General features: G+C 32.2%; 1 long non-coding RNA gene across 1 annotated transcript in view; it reads left to right on the forward strand.

The window, feature by feature from the left end:
* The window catches only part of LOC110111263, a 60,373-nt gene extending 55,358 nt beyond the window's left edge, over window positions 1-5,015 (forward strand). Inside the window, exons 2-3 of the long non-coding RNA XR_002304846.2 lie at window positions 3,851-3,957; window positions 4,169-5,015. This is a non-coding gene — a long non-coding RNA (uncharacterized LOC110111263). The remainder of the gene's footprint in view (window positions 1-3,850; window positions 3,958-4,168) is intronic.
* The last annotated feature ends 1,196 nt before the right edge of the window (window positions 5,016-6,211 follow it).

Genomic DNA, 6,211 nt, shown 5'->3' on the forward strand with positions numbered 1-6,211 from the left:
AAAGTGGTATCAAAGACAAAAGTTAGTTAAAAAATAATAATAATGTTAAAATTGTTATTCGGATGATTAATGAGTTGTCATTAGATAATTAGAAGATTTGGTAGGTATACAAAAGTATAATAAGCTTTAATTAATTTAATAACTTTTATATCACAGGCTTATGGATTTCAATTAGGACAGTACTGATGGGAATGGCATGGAAGTGAGGTTTAATTAATCACAAGTTTTGGGGTTATAAGGAGTAAATAATGACTGAGTCCAGCCATAATAGTGTCATTATAGATATTTTTATCCATTTGATAACCACAGTAGCACAAATAATTCAGGATTCCTAATCCCAGCCTAGCTGAAGTGGAGTTACAATAGATAAATACTTCAAGTTATTTTAAGAAATGAGGCTTCCCTCTTTTTTAGAATCGTAGAACTAATTGAAGCTAAGAACTGGTTGATGCTGATTATGAATATTATTGATAAAATGTTCTCCCCTCAAGAGAGGAGTTGCACTTTCTACTGCTTTTGAGGGTAAAACAGATAGATACTGGCAGGAGTAATTGCAAGGTAAATTTGGTGGTCAACTCATGTACTTGATTATGTAGGAGTATTGTGTGGAGTTTATTTTGAGTGATTTGTGTCTTCTTCTGCAAGATGGCAATGCAAGACAAACTCATTAAATTGTTGCAGAGAGATTGATTTATTATATGCATTATAAATTATCATACTTTTGAGATAAGCACAGCTAATTCCAAACACAAGAGAAGTGACATTGCTTTTTATCTGGGCTAATGGATCTGATCAAGCAACTTTTAGTTTTATTGGAATTTGTTGATTATTCTGTATTCTTGAAAAGAGCTAGAAGGGTGGAGGTGAATATTTATTTAAGCTCCCAAAAATGTAGAGATTTTAAGGAAAAAAGAATGCGGAAGAATAAAAAAGTGTGTAGGTCTCATAATTTAAAAACTCTAGTTGAAAAAAAAAAAAATCTATCAAGCAGTAGTGGGAGTGATGTTTATATCAAGAACTGTGAAAAATGTTGGAGAGCACGTATGAGAACGTTTTCTTGGGATTAGCACTTGTTTTGGTGTCATCAGTTTGAACATATGGTGAAGAATTATTTTACTCATATACAAAAGCCTTTTACAGAAGTAACAGTAAGTGTTGCACGATCTCAAAAAAAATTTGCCTAAAGAAAATAATAGAATCAACTATGTTAGTTCGAAGTCAGAATCATACTCGACATATTATTCAACATCGGGGGTTGCTTTATCATTATAAGAATCGAAAGAATTGTTTAACATCATCACAATTATAATTTTTGTTTACAATTGACTTATGAAAAGTTTAGTTGACAGAAGAGTATCTTTCATTTTTTCTGAAGTCATTACATCTATAATTTTTATTCAAAATAAGTCTGCCAGAATTTTATTTGACACTTGAGCATCAAATTCTTTCAAGTTTGAGGATTTTATTAAATCTATTAGTTTATATATTTCTATGCATCCGACTTTATCGATTGTTATACCAAATGGAACCCAAATTGATATAAAAAGAAAATGTTTGACAAATTTAGAAAGTTGCATGAATATTTCTGAGGCAGCTATGATTTAATTGTCAATATTCGAATTTGAAGTAATACTAGGGATTGATAGAATGTTTTGACACTATATATAGATTGGTATAAAAAATGGTCAAGTTCAATTATCTTGGAGAGCGAGAATTCAAATTTTTTGGGGATCAAGGGTTAATATCAAATGTCAATATCATCTTTGAAAGTTTTCATATTTTTGAATTATGATAATCAATATTTCTTTTCTCAAATAATGGACATAAAAAGAAGTGAAGGATATACTAGTGGTGAGATTACCCAGAAGTCTTTATAGATGTTTATCTGAACTTCCTTAGTGAGATACTGAGATATGTGTTACAATTGATTTATTACCAAACTCAAACGCCGGCAAGGACACCATATAAAGTGGCAATTAAAAAAATTTAGGAGTTAAAAAGTCAGCTATAGGAATTGTTGGCAAAATATTTTATTAGATTTATTTCTCCATAAGGAGCTCCAGTGTTTTGTTTTTGTAAAGAAAAATGATGAAAATTTCAGTATATGTGCTGACGATACAGAATTGGATTGGATAAGCTCATCATTAAGAATATATATCCTTTGTCAGTGATTAATGGTTTGTTTGGCTAAATTGAAGGAGCTTCTATTTTCTTTAAAATTGACTTGCGATTATCACTAGTTACATATGAAAAATGAAGATATAGTAAAAGTAACCTTTATAACAACATATGCTCACTATGAATTCATGTATTTTGGATTGACAAATACTCCAGTTATGTTTATGGGCCTGATGAGCAAAATTTTTAAACTATTTTTGATATATTTGTGATATATTCATCAATAATATTTTTGTTTATTCGAGGGATGAAATCGTTTATGTCAGTTATCTTCATAAAATATCACAAGCACTAAAAGGGAATTGAGTTATATGCAAAATTTTCTATATGTGAATTTTGGCTAAACAGTTTTGCCTTTTTGGACATGTGATTAGTACCAAGGGCATAATTTTAGATTTAAATAAAATTCAAGTTATATTAGATTAGACAAGGCCGACCAATATTATAGAAGTAAGAAGTTTTATAGGCCTTACGATCAATTAAAGAAGGTTTGTTGAGGAATGTTCTTAGATTGTCATGATTAACTCAAATGCAGTTAAATTTATAATAATAATAATAATAATAATAATAATAATAATAATAATAATAATAATAATAATAATAATAATAATAATATTGAAGAAGCTTCAGCAGGTTGAAGAATTGCTTAAAGATTATACCAGTGCTAATTATTCCTTTAGATAAAGAAGGATTTCAAATATATAATGACTACTTATTAGGGGTATTGGTGTGTCCATGGTTTAAAATTGCGCAATATGAGGCTCGCCTTGAGGCCCGCCTTTGCGCAATTCCAGTAAAAAACGCCTCGATGCTTATGCCTCTAATTTTTTTAATGAGACTTGCGCCTCAACTTGGTTGAGGCCCGCCTTGAGACCCGCCTCGCCTCACTGGCATGAGGCTTACGCCTCACGCTATATATATTAAAACTTACATAAATCTTGAAGTAAATGCCCGACATTGGACTCTATAGGAGAGGAGGAAGGGGAGAGAGCAATTCATCATAATGATGATTCAAATGAAGAACCCCTTAGTGATGATAGTGCTGATGACTTATGAGTTCTTATGTGATATGTCATTGCTATTTATTTTTGGAAATTTGAATTATATGTTAATGAAAAGAATACTGGGATTTGAGAAAGATAGAATTTTGATTTGAACTATATTTCATGTTGTCTTATTATTTGGATATTTTGATTTCACATCATATCTTATGATTTTTTATATTTTATATTATTCACTCATTAGTTTATAAAAAATTTATCATTTTATGTTTACGCAATCTTTTGATTTTGAGGCTTACGCCTCAAAACGCTTTGAGGCTTACGCCTCGCCTCACGAATGAAAAACGCGTCAATACCCGAATACGCAATTTTAAACATTGTATATTATAGGTATAATATGTCATATGCATTGTATATTTTATGTGAATTGTCTTTTTCAATTTCTATTTTGAGTTACTATCTATATCAAGTGAGTTGGGACAAGTTAGAAATCAACCCGAATTTGAGTCAAGAATAGTGCTTTAAATTGAGTTAAATTTATTTTGAATGGAGTTAAGTTGCAAGTGACTTTCGACTCGAGAGCTTTTTTTAACAACCCTAGCTTGTGGGGATTATGTGTAGCTCTTATGCACTGAATTATAATATTTCTTTCTCTTCCCTTTATTCTTCAGGACACTCCAAATAATCAGGACAAAGCAGCATAATCGTGACTGCTGCACTTCAATCATGTGATGCATTGAATTGGCTGTCCCAAAATTCCTGAGTCCAAGAGTTTTAGGTACCCTACTGCCCTCTTGAGGCTGATCTGTATTCTGATCTTGTTAGGTTTTTGTTGAAATTATGATCCTCATTCTTGACTTTTAGCTCTTACATTTATTAATTGTAATTGAATGCAGCATGGGGAAATTCTTTATATAAAGTCATGAACATTTACTCTTATAGATAGATCATGTATAAAGTGTTCACTGTCCTCTCCTTACTTCCTTCAGGATAAAGAGCTTTTGTTTGGTCGTTTTCTTCAATCAGAGGAATGAAAGCTCTCGAGGCAGCCAAGCTGTGGAGTTGCTTCTCTCTCTCTCTCTATCTCTTTTGGAAGAACGGAGTCTTAAAGGAAAAGGAGAGAAAGTCTTTGGCATATTTTAAAGGAGAAAGCAGTACTAAACTTTGCCCAACTTTATTGGGAAGGGGAGTCTCTCTTTAGTATATTTTCACTAAGATAGGCAATAAGCTTTGAATACTAATCAAAGCCAAATTTCCAGGCCAAAAGTGCTATATGCTGCAAGAAGGGGAAAGATGCGGCAACCATCTAGAAATGGGCAAAGCGAACTCTTTACCAATTTCTGCTGTGAAGGTAATAGCAATGATTTCGGCTCTCAGTAGGAATTTCTTTTCTTCTGTTTGCACCAAGATAGTCTGTTGATGCAGTTATGTGCTCTCTGCCCTTTTTATCCTCTTATAAGCAAAACTTCATCATACAAATGATTACCAATTTCCATTCAATTCCTGTTTCTGTTGTATCCCTGTAACTTCCAATGGTAATTTTTTGCCATTCCCATATTCTCTCTCTCTCTCTCTCTCTCTCTCTCTCTCTCTCTCTAAAATCCTGCAGCTTGTCTGTGTTTAGGCTTTGTTTAGTAAATATTTATCAGTCTTGTTTCTCAACAACCTAACATAACATATTGTTTATGAAAAAAGCCATATTTGTACGCGCATGACTGCACAATAATGTGTAAAAAACTTACAAAGTATGTTATTCATCTTTGGGAGAGTAACATGTTGTAATTTTTATGGAACAACACAATACATCATAGGATTGACGAATGACATTTATATGAATGACAGCACATCTTTTGGTTATATTATCTAGGGGTGTAAGTGAGTTGCACAGACTCGTAAAATGGCTTGGGCTTGACTTGCTAAATAACTTGAGTTGAGCTCGTTGGGTTAACAAGCTAAGCTTGAGTTAGCGCTCTCTCAACTTGTTTGATCGTGAGTTGGTTCGTTTAAAATATTAATATAAAATAAACTCAAAATATGAAAAAAGTAATACCTTTATTATAAAATTGCTAAAAATATATAAAATTTATGCCTTCTTAATTCATATGATGTTTTATTATTCCTTGTTTAATTCACCATTCTGTTTATCAAGTTTTATAATATTTTCTTGAACTCGATGATTTTTTTTTTATAATAAATGAGCAACTTATAGAATTAATCTTGAGCTAGAAGTTGATTAATTAATTAAGTTCAAGTAGTTTGAGCTCAATTCGATTTGTTTACACCTTTACTCTTATTTATTTGCTATATTTTAAATGGTTATAGGTATTTAGGGTAATTATAAAATTTGTTCTAGGTTTTTGCATAAAATATATTTAAGAATGCAAAATTGAGGATTAGCTATATAATTTTTTGAAGATAACACTTGGATGATGATGTATTGAGATGAAAAGTGAGCTTATAGCTGAGAGGCATGACATCGATTGATTAGAAATATATGCTTAATTATGTCTTTTCAGGTATTTAGTATATAGTTAGTGGGTTATAGCTGAAATATTCCCACCTTGTGGGCCCATAAAAGAGCTTGCCTAAAGTTCAAGAAATTCAGCTTCACAAAGGACTTAGTAAGGAGTCGCCTACCACATAGTTTGAAATCCTTGTAGGTCATCTAGCTCACCCCTCAACCTTTCTAAAGAACTCATTTATCAATGCTTCTTGCCATCCATCATGACGAAGGTTTTGTTGATCTTACTCATCACTTCAAGTGTAGGGCAAGCACTTAGAAAACTCCCTAACTCAAACCCACTCGCGTCTCTTTGCAAGGCGACATAGGGCTCTAACGCAGGTCACAACTTATCTCAAGGTGTTAGTCAATCTCACATCTCTCCATCAAGGACTCGCAAATGAACTCACTTGTTCTTACTCATCCACAGTTACTCAACATTATTGAGCTCGCCTAGAAGCATTCAAGCAATGTTCTAGAAAGACGATTCCCCCATCTAACCAAACAAATTGTAACACATATGTAAAGCAGG

The sequence above is a fragment of the Dendrobium catenatum genome, unplaced genomic scaffold (genome assembly GCF_001605985.2).
Source record: "Dendrobium catenatum unplaced genomic scaffold, ASM160598v2 fragScaff_scaffold_970, whole genome shotgun sequence".
NCBI classification, from domain to species: Eukaryota; Viridiplantae; Streptophyta; class Magnoliopsida; order Asparagales; family Orchidaceae; genus Dendrobium; species Dendrobium catenatum.